At 38.2% G+C, this 14,106-nt stretch overlaps 1 non-coding gene and 1 pseudogene across 1 annotated transcript; one reads left to right on the forward strand and one right to left on the reverse strand.

Moving 5' to 3' along the window:
- Window positions 1–1,215: 1,215 nt before the first annotated feature.
- On the forward strand, window positions 1,216–13,340 carry LOC128056798 (placental prolactin-related protein 3-like; annotated as a pseudogene).
- Window positions 5,653–5,763, reverse strand: LOC128057005 (U6 spliceosomal RNA). The gene has a single exon (XR_008200203.1). It is a non-coding gene; the product is annotated as a U6 spliceosomal RNA (small nuclear RNA).
- Window positions 13,341–14,106: the final 766 nt, after the last annotated feature.

The following is a 14,106-nucleotide window of genomic DNA, read 5'->3' on the forward strand; positions in this document are numbered from 1 at the left end:
AGAAAACATCGAGGTAATCTTCTTGCCATCAGTCTTTGCAATGAGTTTTTGGGTTTCACACCAAAAGCAAAGGCAACAACTGCAAAAACATACAAGTGGGACGACATCAAACTCCAAACAAAGAAACATCAACAAAATCAAATGGAAATTTACAGATTGACAGAAGATATTTTCAAATCATATATTTGATAAGGGCTTAATGTCCAAAAATACATGACACATACAACTCACGGATAGAAAACCAAAAATAATCCAAATTTTTAATGGAGCATAAGAAAAGCAACAGTTTCATTAAATCTGAACATTAGCCTGTAGATGAGAGACACAGCAAGGTTTTTCTTCTACAACAACAAAAGCCTATGCCTTCCTGGCATTACTTTCTTCATCTCCACTCACTTGTTTTACAATTACAGTTCACAGTGTACGTTCTTCAGTCAATAGCAATCATCCCACAGTGAGCTATAATATGTACTAAGAGCAGCCCCATTGGGGGGAAAAACAACAACAACTAATATTTGCATACTTAACTAATGAGGCATATCAAAAGGAAGGTAATTTCCAAAGTTTACCACTCCTTTGTTTTCTATGTTTCATTTCAGAATTGAGCCACCTAGTAAGGGAAATGAGTTAAGAGACCTCAACAATATATAGATAGAAAATCATTTTTAAATGAGAGCATTAATGGATTCTAATTTGGGGGTAACTTATTACTACTGTTGTAACTGTAGTCCTTTTGGTTCTCGACAGCATCAGGATAATAATTAATTATAATTATTTATACCAACATAGGGACACATACTACTAAAGTTATAGTGAATAGAGAAAGACATAGAATATATTAGGCAAGAAGTGAAAGTATGGGAAGTCGGCAATGGTAGTAAAGGAAAGGGCAGTATGGCTTTTTGAGGAAGGAAGGTTCTCAGAGTTTCCTGAAACAGCAAGAATGAGCCAGCTGTGAGGAGTTAGCTTAATTTGTAAACCAGAAACTCTACCAGAAGAAATTTAATTTCATAAAGATATTACAATGCTAAAACCCAAAATGTAGACAGAGAATAGGGTAGGGGCGGGTATATAGACTTTCAAAATTCTCCATTGCTTAGTGCATCAGGCACTCAAGGACCACCCTCACTGAGGTCTTTCTCTATTGCTCAACCTGCAGGTACCAGCATGGAGAAAGAGACAGCTCTACTCCACAGGCAGTGGAACCCAACTTTTATGGCCTGATAGTTTTCCTTAAGAAGCATTCCATGCAGCAGATTTCCTCCATCCCATCCCATCCCATCTGGCTGACTCCCCACGGTCAACAGGAGTCCTCTCCCTGGGATCATTCTGCAATCCCCATGGCTCCAGCTTCCAGCTTCTGTGGACACCAGTGGACTTACAACCCTGTCCGAGGTATGAAAGGCTGCAGCATGGCTTGTCTGTGTGGTTCTCACTCTGTTCAGACTGTGACAGATTAGTGAGTTCACTCCCCAACTGCTTCAAATGCCTCCCCCGTCCCAGTGGACGGCCATGGAGGCGGGAATCTCTCCCTGGTGCTTCAGCTCCTTCTCCCCCAGGTGCAGGCTGGTCCCACTTGCTCTTCTCCTTCTTTCCCCTTCCTCCTTGTCCCTTCTTCCCTTTTTCTTACCGAGTTCTGTATGGATCCGGATATTTCTTCTCAGTAGTCAGGAAGTGCTGCCAGTATTCACCTGGTCTTCTGTGGGAACTGCTGAGTCTTTGGATGTTCTTGATGCATCCGTGGAGAGAGGTCATGCACCCCTCCGTCATCTTGTCCACCCCTATTTGTGCATGTATTAGCAACGAGTTTCCTTTTCTATTAAGTAACATTGCCATCACCACATATATTTAACTTTTGTTTTTTGAGGAGAACACAGGTAAGTTCCACTCTCTTCAGTTCAGTCCGTCATTCAGTGGTGTCCCACTCTTTGTGACCCCGTGCACTGTGGCAACACTGACTTCCCTGTCCATAACCAACTCCCAGAGCTTGTTCAATATCATAATTGGATCTCATGATTAGATCATGACACTCAAAATTAGATCCTCAGACCTTATTAATTTTTTATACATGAAAATATTTAACCTTTAAAAATCTCCCTATTTGTCCTACCCTCCAGTCTTTGGCAATCGCTTTTCTACTCTGAGTTCCATCTTTTTTTTTTTTTTTTTTGAAACTCCTTATACTTGAGATCCTATGGTATTTGTCTTTCTCTGACTTAGTTCACTTAGCATAATGCCTCCAGTTTCATCCATGTTGCCACAAATGGAAGAATTTCTTTCTTTTTCTAATGGCTAAATAATATTTACCTATATATGTCACATTACATTGTTTTAATCCATTCACCTGTTGAAAAATTGTTGTTTCTATAACAAGGCTACTGCGAATAATGCTGCAATGAGCATGGGAATAGGGATATCTCTTTGAGACAATATTTCATTTCCTTTGACTATATATCCAGAAGTGGGATAATGGATCACATAACTGTTCTCTTTTAAATTTCTTGTGGAAACTCCAGAGTATGTTTCTGTGGGAGTTGCATCCCTACCAACAGTGCATAAGCACTCCTTTTCTCCACATCCTCAATAACATTTGTCATTTCTTACATTTTTGGTATTAGCCTTTCAAACAGGTATGAGGTGATATCTCTTGTGCTTTTGATCTGCATTTTGTTTGATTATTACTGATGCTGAGCATCTTGTCATATACCTTTTGATCGTCTATATGTCTTATTTGTGGGAAAATGTCTATTCTTTAAAGATGTAGCATATATTATGTTTACTATATTTCAATATATGAAACTCAGTTGCTGACCTATATATCAACAATGAACAATAGAAAATGGAATAAAGAAAACAATCCCATTTACTATTGCATCAAAAAAGGATAAACCACTTAGAAATAACCTTAAGCAAGGTGTTGAAAAATTTTATAGAAAACCTTTAAGACTTTGATAAGAGAAATATAAAAAGAGTTAAGGATATGTAAAATTAGGTTGTCTGTTTGTGTGTTTCTTGAGATAGGATTTCTATTACTATAAAGTTCCCTCTTAGAATTGCTTTTGTTGCATCCTATAGGTTTTAGATCATCATGTTTTCATTGTTCTTTGTTTCTAGGAATGTTTTGATTTCCCTTATTTCTTCAGTAACCTGTTCATGATTTAGAAATGTGCTGTTCAATCACCATGTGTTTGTGTTCTTTAATTTTATTTTTTCCTATTATCAATATCTAGTCTTATAGTATTTGGGTCAGAGAAAATGCTTGAAATAATTTCAATTTCCTTAAAGTTACTGAGGTTTGATTAGTGACCCAAAATGAGGAAAATGTTCCATGTGCACTTGAGAAGAAATTGTATTCTTCTGCATTTGATGGAATGTGCTGAGATATCAGTTAGGTCTGTTTGCTCTAACATTTACTTTTAGGCTTATGTTTCCTTATTACTTTTCTATTTTGATGACCTGTCCATTTGTATAGGTGCAGTGTTAACATGCCTACTATTATTGTGTTACTGTCAATATCCCCTTTAATGTCAGTTAGTGTTTACCTTATGTATTGAGGTGTTCTTATGTAGGGTTCATAAATAGTTAAAATTGTTATGTCTTTTTCTTGGACTGATCCCTGATCATTTGGTAGTGTCCTTCTTTATGTCTTATAATAGTTTTGATTTTAAGGTCTATTTTTTTTGATATGAGAATTGCCAATTTGGCTTTCTTTTTTTTCTCCATTTGCATGGAATATCTTTTTCTATCCTCTCACTTTCCACCTGTATGTGTCTCTAGGACTGAAGTGGGTTTCTTGTAGACAGCATATATATGGGTCTTGTTTTTTAATCCATTCAGCCAGTCTGTGTGTTTTGGTAAGCATGGAAGAAGATAATAGCAAATAAAACAACTGATAAAGGATTTCTTTCCAAAATACAAGCAGCTCAAACAACTCAGTCATCAAAAGCAAAGGCAAGAACTGCAAAAATAAACTAGTGAGACCACATCAAACTCAAAACCTTCTGCATAGTAAAGAAAAAGCCATCAATAAAATAAAATGACAACCTATGGAATGAAAAAAAAATATTTGCAAATCATATATTTGGTAAGGGCTTCCTATACAAGTATATATAAGAGACTCATGCAACTCGGTAGGAAAAGAAATTAAAACAACCCAAATTATTAAATGAGCAGAGGAAGAGCAAGTGTTTTGAAAAATCTGAAGAGTAGACTGTAGATGACAGACACTGTAAGGTTTTTCCTTCCAGAACAGAAGCCTGTGTCTTCTTGGCATTGCTTTCTTTATCTCCAATCACCTGTTTGGTGATTGCCATTCACAGTATACATTCTTCACTCAATAGCAATCACTCTACACTGAGGTATATGTGCTCAGAATACCCTACTAATTAAAAAAAACTAATAATTACATACTTAACCTTGAGGCATCTAAAATCCAAGGTGATTTTCAGAATTTTCCACTCCATTGTTTTCTACATTCTATTTCAAAATTGAAACACCTAGTAAGGAAAAATGAGTAGGGGACCACAACAATACATGCATAGAAAGTCAGTTAAAACTGGAAGCATTACTGGATTATAAATTGGGGGAATGCATTATTACTAACACTTCTAATTTTATTCCCTTTAATTGTCTGATATACTAGGTTGATATTTATTTAAAATAGTAATACCAACATAGAGGCACATGGTACTCAAGTTACAATAGATTGAGAAAGACAAAGCTTATGAGGCAGGAAGTGAAATCACAGATAATCAGCAATGGTTTCAAAGCAAGGGGCAGTATTGCCTAGAAAGAAAACAGATTTCTCTAATTTTGGAGACAACACGACAAAGCCAGATGGGAGCCAACCAGCTTAAGCTGTATACCAGAAACCTCACCAGAAGGAAAATGAAGTTCATAAAATATGCTGATGCAAAACGCCAAAATCCAGGCAGTAAGAGAATAGGGTAGGGTTTATGTAGATGCTGAAAACTACTCAGAGAGGTAGACATGGAAGCAAATACACTAATGAGCATCAGAAACATCAAAGCACAAAAGGGTCTGAAAAATAAATTGTAAAGGGACTTGGTAGTCTGATTAAAGGAATAAGAGAATCAAATTAGAAAACCAAAATATAAAGACTTGTGCACGTGATAGAACCAGGGAATGGTCAGCAGAGAAAATTTCAGCCTTAGTGACCAGCGAACAGAAGCCTCCAGCGTCAGGAACAAACACCCTGGGCAGGACTCACGACTGTGCGCCTCTGGGAACAGCCTCAGTTTCAAAGTTTGGGCACTATGCCTCCTAAATGCAAACACAGACAAGGATTATAGCTTGCTATGACACAGAATCACAGATAGTAGTGTTTGTTAGTTTATTTTTCTCATGCAACTATAAAGTTAATGAATCACTAACCAATGACAATTGACACCATTAGTTTCCAGTCAGATCCTCTTTAGTCATACAATGGATATCTGAACCTGTTATATGATCCCCAGTAATAGTTTTAATAATTGAATTTATTGATGTTTAATTAAAGGGGAATTGCTTTACAATACTGTACTGCTTTCGGCCAAACATCAGCATGAATCAGCCATTGGTATACCTATGGCCCCTCGCTCTTGAACCTCCTTCCCACCATCCTTCCCGTCCCAACCCTCAAAGTTGTTAGAGAAAAATATGGAAGGCTTCACAAATTTGTGTGTCATCCTTGGGCAGGGGCCATGCTAATCTTCTCAGTATTATTCCAATTTTTTAATATATGTGCTACCAAAGCAAACACACGAATAACATTTTAACAGAAAAACAAATCATATAGTTAGTCCTCTACCAATAAATGATCAATCACATTAGGAATTTGGGTGTTCTGCTACATTTACCAGCTCTTATAAAGTCGAATTTTATAAGGTTCAAATTTCCATGAAGGAATTAAGCATATTTTTATGCATAACACATGTATACATGCACAGAAATATATGCACACAAATATGTCTATGTTATATAAGCTATTATTCTCCTTTCCTGTCACAATAAGGTCTTTAGTTGATGAGAGATATAGTCCCAAATTTCTCCAACTTATATGTCTTCCTTTGAGAACCACTTCTTTTATTTTCATCACCTAATTTTAACTAACCATTTTATTCTTAGATACCATGCCTCTTTAAACTAACTAAGAGCAGAGAAAACCTAGTAAATGCTGATATCTTATCGTTAATTAAATTATGACTCTTCTGGTAAATTGGAAAAAGAATCATGTTCAGGTCTCATTCAGGAGGATACAATCTCTATTTTATCAGTTCTCTTGTTCATAGTCAATTCTTGCTCACTTCAGTCTTAAATTCTGCTTGTGTACAAAGGACTCACAGCAAAAGTAATATTAAAATCATGCTTGCAAGGGTCTACGATTTTATGCTTTCCTTGGCCAAAGGTAGTGCCAGGAATAATTTCTGAAATATTACAACACATCATGGAAACATGAAGTCTAGTTTTATTATCAAAGAGGAGATGCTTGGAAATGGTTCAAAAACTAAGCCTCATGGGTTGTCAGGATGTACTCCTGAACAAACAGATAAATTTTGTCCCTAAAATGTCAAAGTCAGGAAAGCGCAGGCCTTGTTTGCAGAGCCAGTGACGTTGTCTTGGGTGCTGACCAGGTAATATTCTTGTATTACCATTTGGAGATTTATTTGCTGTTTTCTTGAAGAAACAAATGTAACGAGAGGATTAAAGATGCACAAAAGTAGAAGAGCCGCCAAGGTGCCTAGAAGAAAAGCTAGCCAGGAGAACCAGGCCCCCACACTGATAATTGTCAGAGACTGTAACAGTGAGTGTTTTATAGACAGAGCAGAACAAGTGGATAAAACCAATATTCTAGGGTCGCTTTGTTTTGCAGTCAAAGACAAAATATTTTTCTCTTTAAGCAGAGTCATCACAGCTCCTGATGTGGTCCTGGTTACACACATGCAAACCAAGGGCCACAGGCATGTGTGATGTGACATCAGGAAGTGAACAGATGAGTTCATTGGTGCCCAGTCACCTGCATCTGCTAATAATGGGACCTGGGGAAAATCACTTGTCCTCTCCAAGTCATCACATCTTCATTAACACAACTTGATGATCATAGTGAAGATTAAGGCTATTTCACAGGGTTCTTGTGAAACACAAATTTTAACACGTTTAAGCTTTTGGGAAAGTATCAAAAACATGCATCGGGTTACTAAGGTGAGTAAGCAGATCCAAGGTACAGTATCCTTTTTCTGTTAGTATTCTCTTGGTACTCAAAAGTAGCGATCAGTCAGTCATGTGTTTACTCTTACCCCACTGTGATGGTAAACCACACAGATCAACTGGACTTTTCTTGTCATAAAATTCAAGCATTAGTCAATGTAGAGTGAAAAAATTACAAACTCCTAGAGGGCCCTGTTGCCAGAGTCTGCAGAGTCCAAACACTAAACTGTCTTTAAAAAATGGCCTAAACAGTCTGGCTCAGAATTAAGCTCCAAATGTTTGCAGAGCACGGAAGTACTTCTGGGAGCAATATAAAATTACAGGGAGTAACCTACTTCTCCAAATATCTATCTGTGCAAATATCATCATCCATTTAAATTGACACAGAATACGTTCCTTCCCACCCCAGCTACTATAGCACCAACTCCTGCTCAGAGCAACAGGGAAAGAGAAGCCTTCCCTCCACCAGATGGATTTGATAACATCAGGTGACTAGATCATCTCAGAATGGCTCATGTTTTTTATTAAACAGGGTCCTGCCTGCTCCTGCTGCTGGTCATGTCAAATCTGCTCTTGTGCCAAGGCAACTCATGCCGGTCCTGCTGTCCTGACGTGTTTGACATCCCCCTGGAATCCCTTACAGACCTGTTTCTCAATGCCTCCAGGCTGTCCCACAACATCTTTAATCATTCTATCATAATGTTCCGTGAGTTTGTAAGTACTGTGGTGGTGGTGGTTTAGTTGCTAAGTCGTGTCTGACTCTTGCGACCCCATGGACTGTAGCCCACCAGGCTCACAAGCCCACCAGGCTCACAGATGGAACCCTTGCATAAGTGACGGCTATACTGTCCTTTCAACAAGAAGGCTGCATCAGCCAAACTTCGATTAACACCGTCTCTAGGTCAAAGAAGCCATCAGCTCATAAGATGTGGAAATTGAAAACAGGATCAGTTTTGTGAAATCTCAAAGATTCCTAAGAAGTGCAATAACTTTTTCAATTTCCTTTCATTCATTTTCTTTTGTAAATTTTTAAAATAAATGATTTAGTATTTGTCATCAAGAATGCCATAAAAGGGGGCTTCCCTGGTAGCTCAGTGGTAAAGAATCAGCCTGCCAGTGCAGGAGACCCAAGTTTGATCCCTGGTCAGGGAAGATCCCACGTACCAAAGAGCAACTAAGCCCAGGCACTACAACTACTGAGCCTGCGCTCTAGAGTCAGGGAGCCACAACTCCTGAAGCCTGCATGCCTTGGAGTCTGTGCTTGGCAATAAGAGAAGGTACTGCGATGAGAATCGTATGCACGGCAACCAGAGAGTAGCCCCTGCCCTCCAGAACTAGAGAAAAGCAGCAATGGAGACTCAGCACAGCCAAAAATAAATAAATAAAATATTTAAAAAAAAGAATGCCATAAAAGAATACAATAGACTCAGTGGAATCAACAACAAATTTATTTCCTCACCGTTCTGGAGGCTAGAAGTCCCAGATCAGGGTGCCAGCAAGGTGAGGTTCTGGTCAGAACTCTTTCCTCCCAGGCTGGCTTCTCCGTTCGTCCTCACACAGGGTGGGCAGTGGGGAAGAGAGATAGAGGAAAAGACACAGAGACACAGAGAGAATTCTCTGGTGTTTCGCTTCATGAAGACGCTAAACCTATTGGATGAGTGTTCCACCCTAAGAGCTCATTTAACCTTAATGGGCTTCGCCGGTGGCTCAGATGGTAAAGAATCTGCCCTCAATGTGAGAGACCTGGGTTCTATCCCTGAGTCTGGAAGATTCCCTGGAGAAGGAAACAGCAAGCCACTCCAGTATTCTTGCCTGAGAACTCCCATGGACAGAGTAGTCTGGTGGGCTACAGTCCATGGGGTCCCAAAAAGTTGGAACCCTTTTCAAAACACAGTACTTTGGCAGTTAGGGCTCTAACAATGAACTTGAAGAACACAGATTCAGTCCACAATACTACCTGACACAAAGCACTTTTAGGTGGGACTGGGGAAAAGGAAGCATGTTGATTTTCTGGTCCTTCAGTGTCTCTCTGGGCTTTCTTCTCCAGGCTTAGAGTAAATAGCCAATAAATGAGAACTGCTTTGCAGTGAACTGTGTGGATGGAACATGTTAAACAAAGCTGAATTCTGGTCACAAAATCAAATAGTGTTAGTTTTTTTAATGCTACAATTTATTGCTTTAAGATTTTCAGTGAATAGCTTTAGAGCTACAATAGGAGGGGAGTTTACAATTGGAAACAATTATTATTTTTCTGAGGAAAGTATTTGAAAGTTGTATGTTAATTCTTTTAGGTCAATCAAGGAGCACACAGTAGAGCAGACAGCTAATAAAAAGTGGTGCTGAAGGTTTCTATTCAATTCACGTAGTTCTTTTTACTCACTAGTTTTTGTTTCATCCTCCATTTTTGACTGTCCATTTTTCTCCAACTCTTCCAAGGAATCTCTTGAAATGTGCATAACTTTTGCTAAAGATTAGTTTTTCTCTATCAATGTGTTAGCTAGATTTTTCTACTCTTATTATTCTCAGTCCACTGTTTAGTATTTCCTATAACTTTATGCCATGTTTTTCTGCCATAACACTTTGTCACCATAAACAACATTGCATTCTGCACCTGGGATGAACACTAAGGTTTTTGGTGTGCTGATTCAGAGATGTCAGAGTTACAACTGTATAACTCCTTATAAGGGAATATATTGGCTCTAACCCACTGTAAACAAAAGACTAAATGGTTAAATATAGGTGCATGCATGCATTCTAAGTCACGTCAGTTGTGTCCAATTCTTTGCAACCCTACTGACTGTAGCCCGACATGCTCCTCTGTCCATAGGATTGGCCAGGCAAGAATACTGGGGTATGCTGCTATACCCTCTTGCAAGGGATGCTCCTCACCTAGGGATCAAACCTGAGTCTTCTTATATCTCCTGCATTGGCAGGAATGTTCTTTACCACTACTGTCACCTGGGAAGCACCAAGTATTGGTACAAAAGACTATATTTTGTTCAAACACTAAAACGTAAAAAAAAAAGATAATAATAAAATATAGAAGGGAAAAGGTTGAACTTAGAAAAGTTATATGTAAAATCATTTTTATAGAGACAATGTATTGAAAAAGTAGGAAAAGAATGACTTTCAAATTTTGTGATGCCCCCTCATTAACAAATATACAAGACTGTTAAACATGTTAATGTTCTGGTAATGGGTTCATCTACCGACTGCCCAACAACCCTAACTAACTGCCTGATCACTTTCAGGATGAAAAATATGCCCAGAACCTACCATACACTATCAATGCTACCAAGAGCTGCCACACCAATCCCCTCCATACTCCCCAAGGAAGAGAAGAAGCCCTAAATATGAACGTGAGTTTTTCACCTGGGTTTTTCACTATGTCAAATGAGACAGTATATAGCTTACCCGGCTTCATAATATTAGAGATAATGGTAAGTGTACATGCAGAAAAAGGTGGAGGAACCGTAAACAACTGAAGAGAAATTATAGTATGCCCTTGATGAAGCATGAGTGAAATCAAGGGATGACTAAAGATCTGTAGTAGCAACATAAATAACAGATCTAAATTGTCCATGCAGACAACTTTAGTTCAACCAAAGCATTAGACACAGGATTGCAGCTATTATACTGTACAAAAACAGGAAATGAATGGGAACTTTCATGTGTAAAATATGATTGCAAAATTCATGAATATGTAAGAAACACACCACAGTTTTGAGTACTCCCTGTTACTAGTGACTCCTACATGGGAGACCTATACTGCACCACCTGAGCCACCACATCTGCCTTTCAAGCCTCTCCTGATTCTGCTTCTACTTCTCTGATACCTGCTTCATTCATCATCCTCAATGACTCTTCTGTCACCTTTTATTCTTAATTTGTAAGTCTCCCCCAAAATGGCCTATAAAACGTTGCTTTGCTTTTCATGGCCACAATAATTGCCTCTGTTCTGAGGACAACACAGTTTACATATCAAGCCTCAATCATTTATGGCCGCTCCAAATTTTCACTGTTATAATCTCTCCTTTCTGATTTCCTGCATTGTCCTTCGTCCTAACATTATTTAAAATATTTTCACATGCATCCCCCCTTAAAATAACATTTTCTGTCTTATAAATTTCTTAATGATACCAGCATTCTTTTCCTCTGTTAAACTCATTAATAGTGAGGATGATCAAGTAAAGGAAAAAAGTCAAAGAGGAAGAAGAAGAGGATTGTTCAATAAACTTAAATTTAAAGTTTATTGAGAGTTACTACATGGCCATACATTTTACTAACCACTTTATGTGCATTACTATATTTAATCCTACTCAGTTCTCTGTTCTTTACCAGTAAAACAGTTCATGGCTGTAAAGAAATCAAGCATATTAACTAGAGATCTTCAGGCCCCGGGATTTTCAGGCTCAATTCTGCTAGTAGTAGTGAACTAAGAGGGGGAAACCCTCCATTGTGAATCCCACTGATGCTGTTACTAAAGACAACGCTGTGCCATTTTCTGCCCAGACACACGTCAACAAAACAGAGTGTTCTGAGATCAGCAGGGGGCTGGTGTCGGGATCACCTGAGGAGAGAAGCTTATTTAGGAACGCCATGTCTTCTTCCTCGTCTCTTTGTTGTAATATCATAAAACAATTACTGATCAAAAATCAATCCAAAGGACTCATCTGATTCATTAATATGAATGAATCACTGGGTGACAATGATGTGGGCACAGGTGGAATCCCTCTTTCCTGGTCAGGCACTGCAGGCACATACTGACTTGCCGTAAATACTTAGATTCTCTCACGCAAATATACAAACACAAAAGAACTCACTGAGCGGTGGTAGAATTTCAGAGGAAAAAAGAAATTTCTTCATGTTATAAATCAGAACGCATCAGAAGAGTCAGTTCCTAAAATAACCTAGATTTTTATATTTCAGCAAAGTGTGAACTAACAGCTTACATTTTATACTTTTGCAACTTTTACTATCTTCAAAAATCTCTGCATACATATAGGAATAACCAAAAGTTTTTTAGGTCAGCTGCTCTGAGCAAAGATCACATGTTACCAAAACCACTGAATTATGATTATTTTAATGAGACTGTTTCTTCTGGTTACTTAGAATGAAGACCTTAGTAAGTGGATACTCATGTTACTGTACTCCTGGCATAGACCTGTGTATCAACTAGTCAGGGACCTGTGGAGTATGAAAGAAGTCTCAGATACTATCCTATCAAGTGCCAGAGAGAATGTGAAAAATCTACTAGAACTTCAAGAATTCATAGAGAGGCAATTCAGCCAGGTGAGCATCCTGCAGAGGGCTTTCATGCTTTATTCATGAATGAAAGACGTGACCTTTGTAATGTGTATGGTGTTTTGAAATATCTCATTTTGTAAGAAAAAGATTCATGACTTCTATATTCTAGACTGCAACTACATAAAGCAGGCACCTAGGCATTCATAGTGATAGATTCCACTGCAAAGGAATCAGAATTTCACTGCAGTTTTTGACATGGACAGCCTTCCCTGCATTGCACACAATTCCACCAAAAGCTTGCCTCTTCCTGGGCACAGGTGGTTGAAATATTTTCAAGAGTAAGAGAACTAGAGAACAGAATTTCCAAGATCAGCATTTTCTTCAAAGTAACCCAGGACATATACTATTGAAGTTCCAATTGTCTTCTTTCTCTGTTCTCAAATCAAAGGATGAGAGTGGGAAGGAAGAAAAGAGAAAGTTAAAAGTAATCTTGAATATGTTTCTACATTTTAGATTCCTAATAGTTTTCTCATAGGCTGGCTCCAAAATCCCTATCTAGAGAGTTTTATATTAGAATGTCTTCTCCAAATGTTAATTTGATAATTAGAAGCAAAAAAGATTAGCAAATACTAATGAAACACTTAACAAGTCATTATCATTTGGGTATTTAGGTTATTTATCCAGTAAGGCGGACGATGCAAGAGGCTCGCATTTACTGGTCAATCGCGTCCTGGGGGTCCAGAGATGAATATGTGCGACATTCTGCATTTTATAAGATGTTCAAGTGCCTGTATAGGGATTCACGTAAAATTGACATGTACACCAAGATCCTGGCGTGCCGAGTCACCAACACGTGCTTTATTCACAGCCATCCCATCCAGCTCTGAGGTGGTCATAATGATGTATCCCATAGCAAGCTTCTTTGAAATTTATAGCTTTTTAATGCATGCTCTGTGAAATGGGTCTCCTCTTAAAAAAATAAACACAGACTCTGTAGAGATGTCAAAATATAAGAGGGTAATTTCTTAACATTTCTTATCTTCATTTAATATAAACTCAAAAGAAAATTGACTCTTACAATTGATAGAATGAAGCTCCTATTAAAATTAGTCACAAATAGCAGAACCTGGCCTTACAAAGAAGACCATTAAGAGATTACTTAAGAATCACAGACAATTATTCTGGTCATTATTAGAATCAAAGATTTAGACAATTGTTCATGGTTCTGGTCATGCCACCAAGAAGACTGAATTCTCAAGATTCTTTATGAAAGCCAGCCACGAACTGTCAGCTAACTATCACAGTGTTACACCAGACAAGATAAATGCTTTGTAGCTTTGTATGAATAGCATGAGGTTTACTGAACTGTATAAAGATTGTTAGGATGCTGTCTTAGTCCTTCTGGGTTGCTATAACAAAACATCACAGACTTAAAAACAATGGAAATGGATTTCCACAGTGTGGTCATGCAGGGTCCTTTCTGGTCACACACTACTTACTGTATCCTCACACAGGGGTGGGCTTGGGAGCTCTGTGTGTCTCTTATATATAAAAGCACTCATCTCATTGAAGAGGCTCCACCCTTATAACTCCATCACCTCACAAAAGCACCACCTAGGGTTACCATAACCATGGGAATCAGGATTTCATCAT

Source organism: Budorcas taxicolor, chromosome 11 (assembly GCF_023091745.1).
Source record: "Budorcas taxicolor isolate Tak-1 chromosome 11, Takin1.1, whole genome shotgun sequence".
In the NCBI taxonomy this organism is placed as follows: domain Eukaryota; kingdom Metazoa; phylum Chordata; class Mammalia; order Artiodactyla; family Bovidae; genus Budorcas; species Budorcas taxicolor.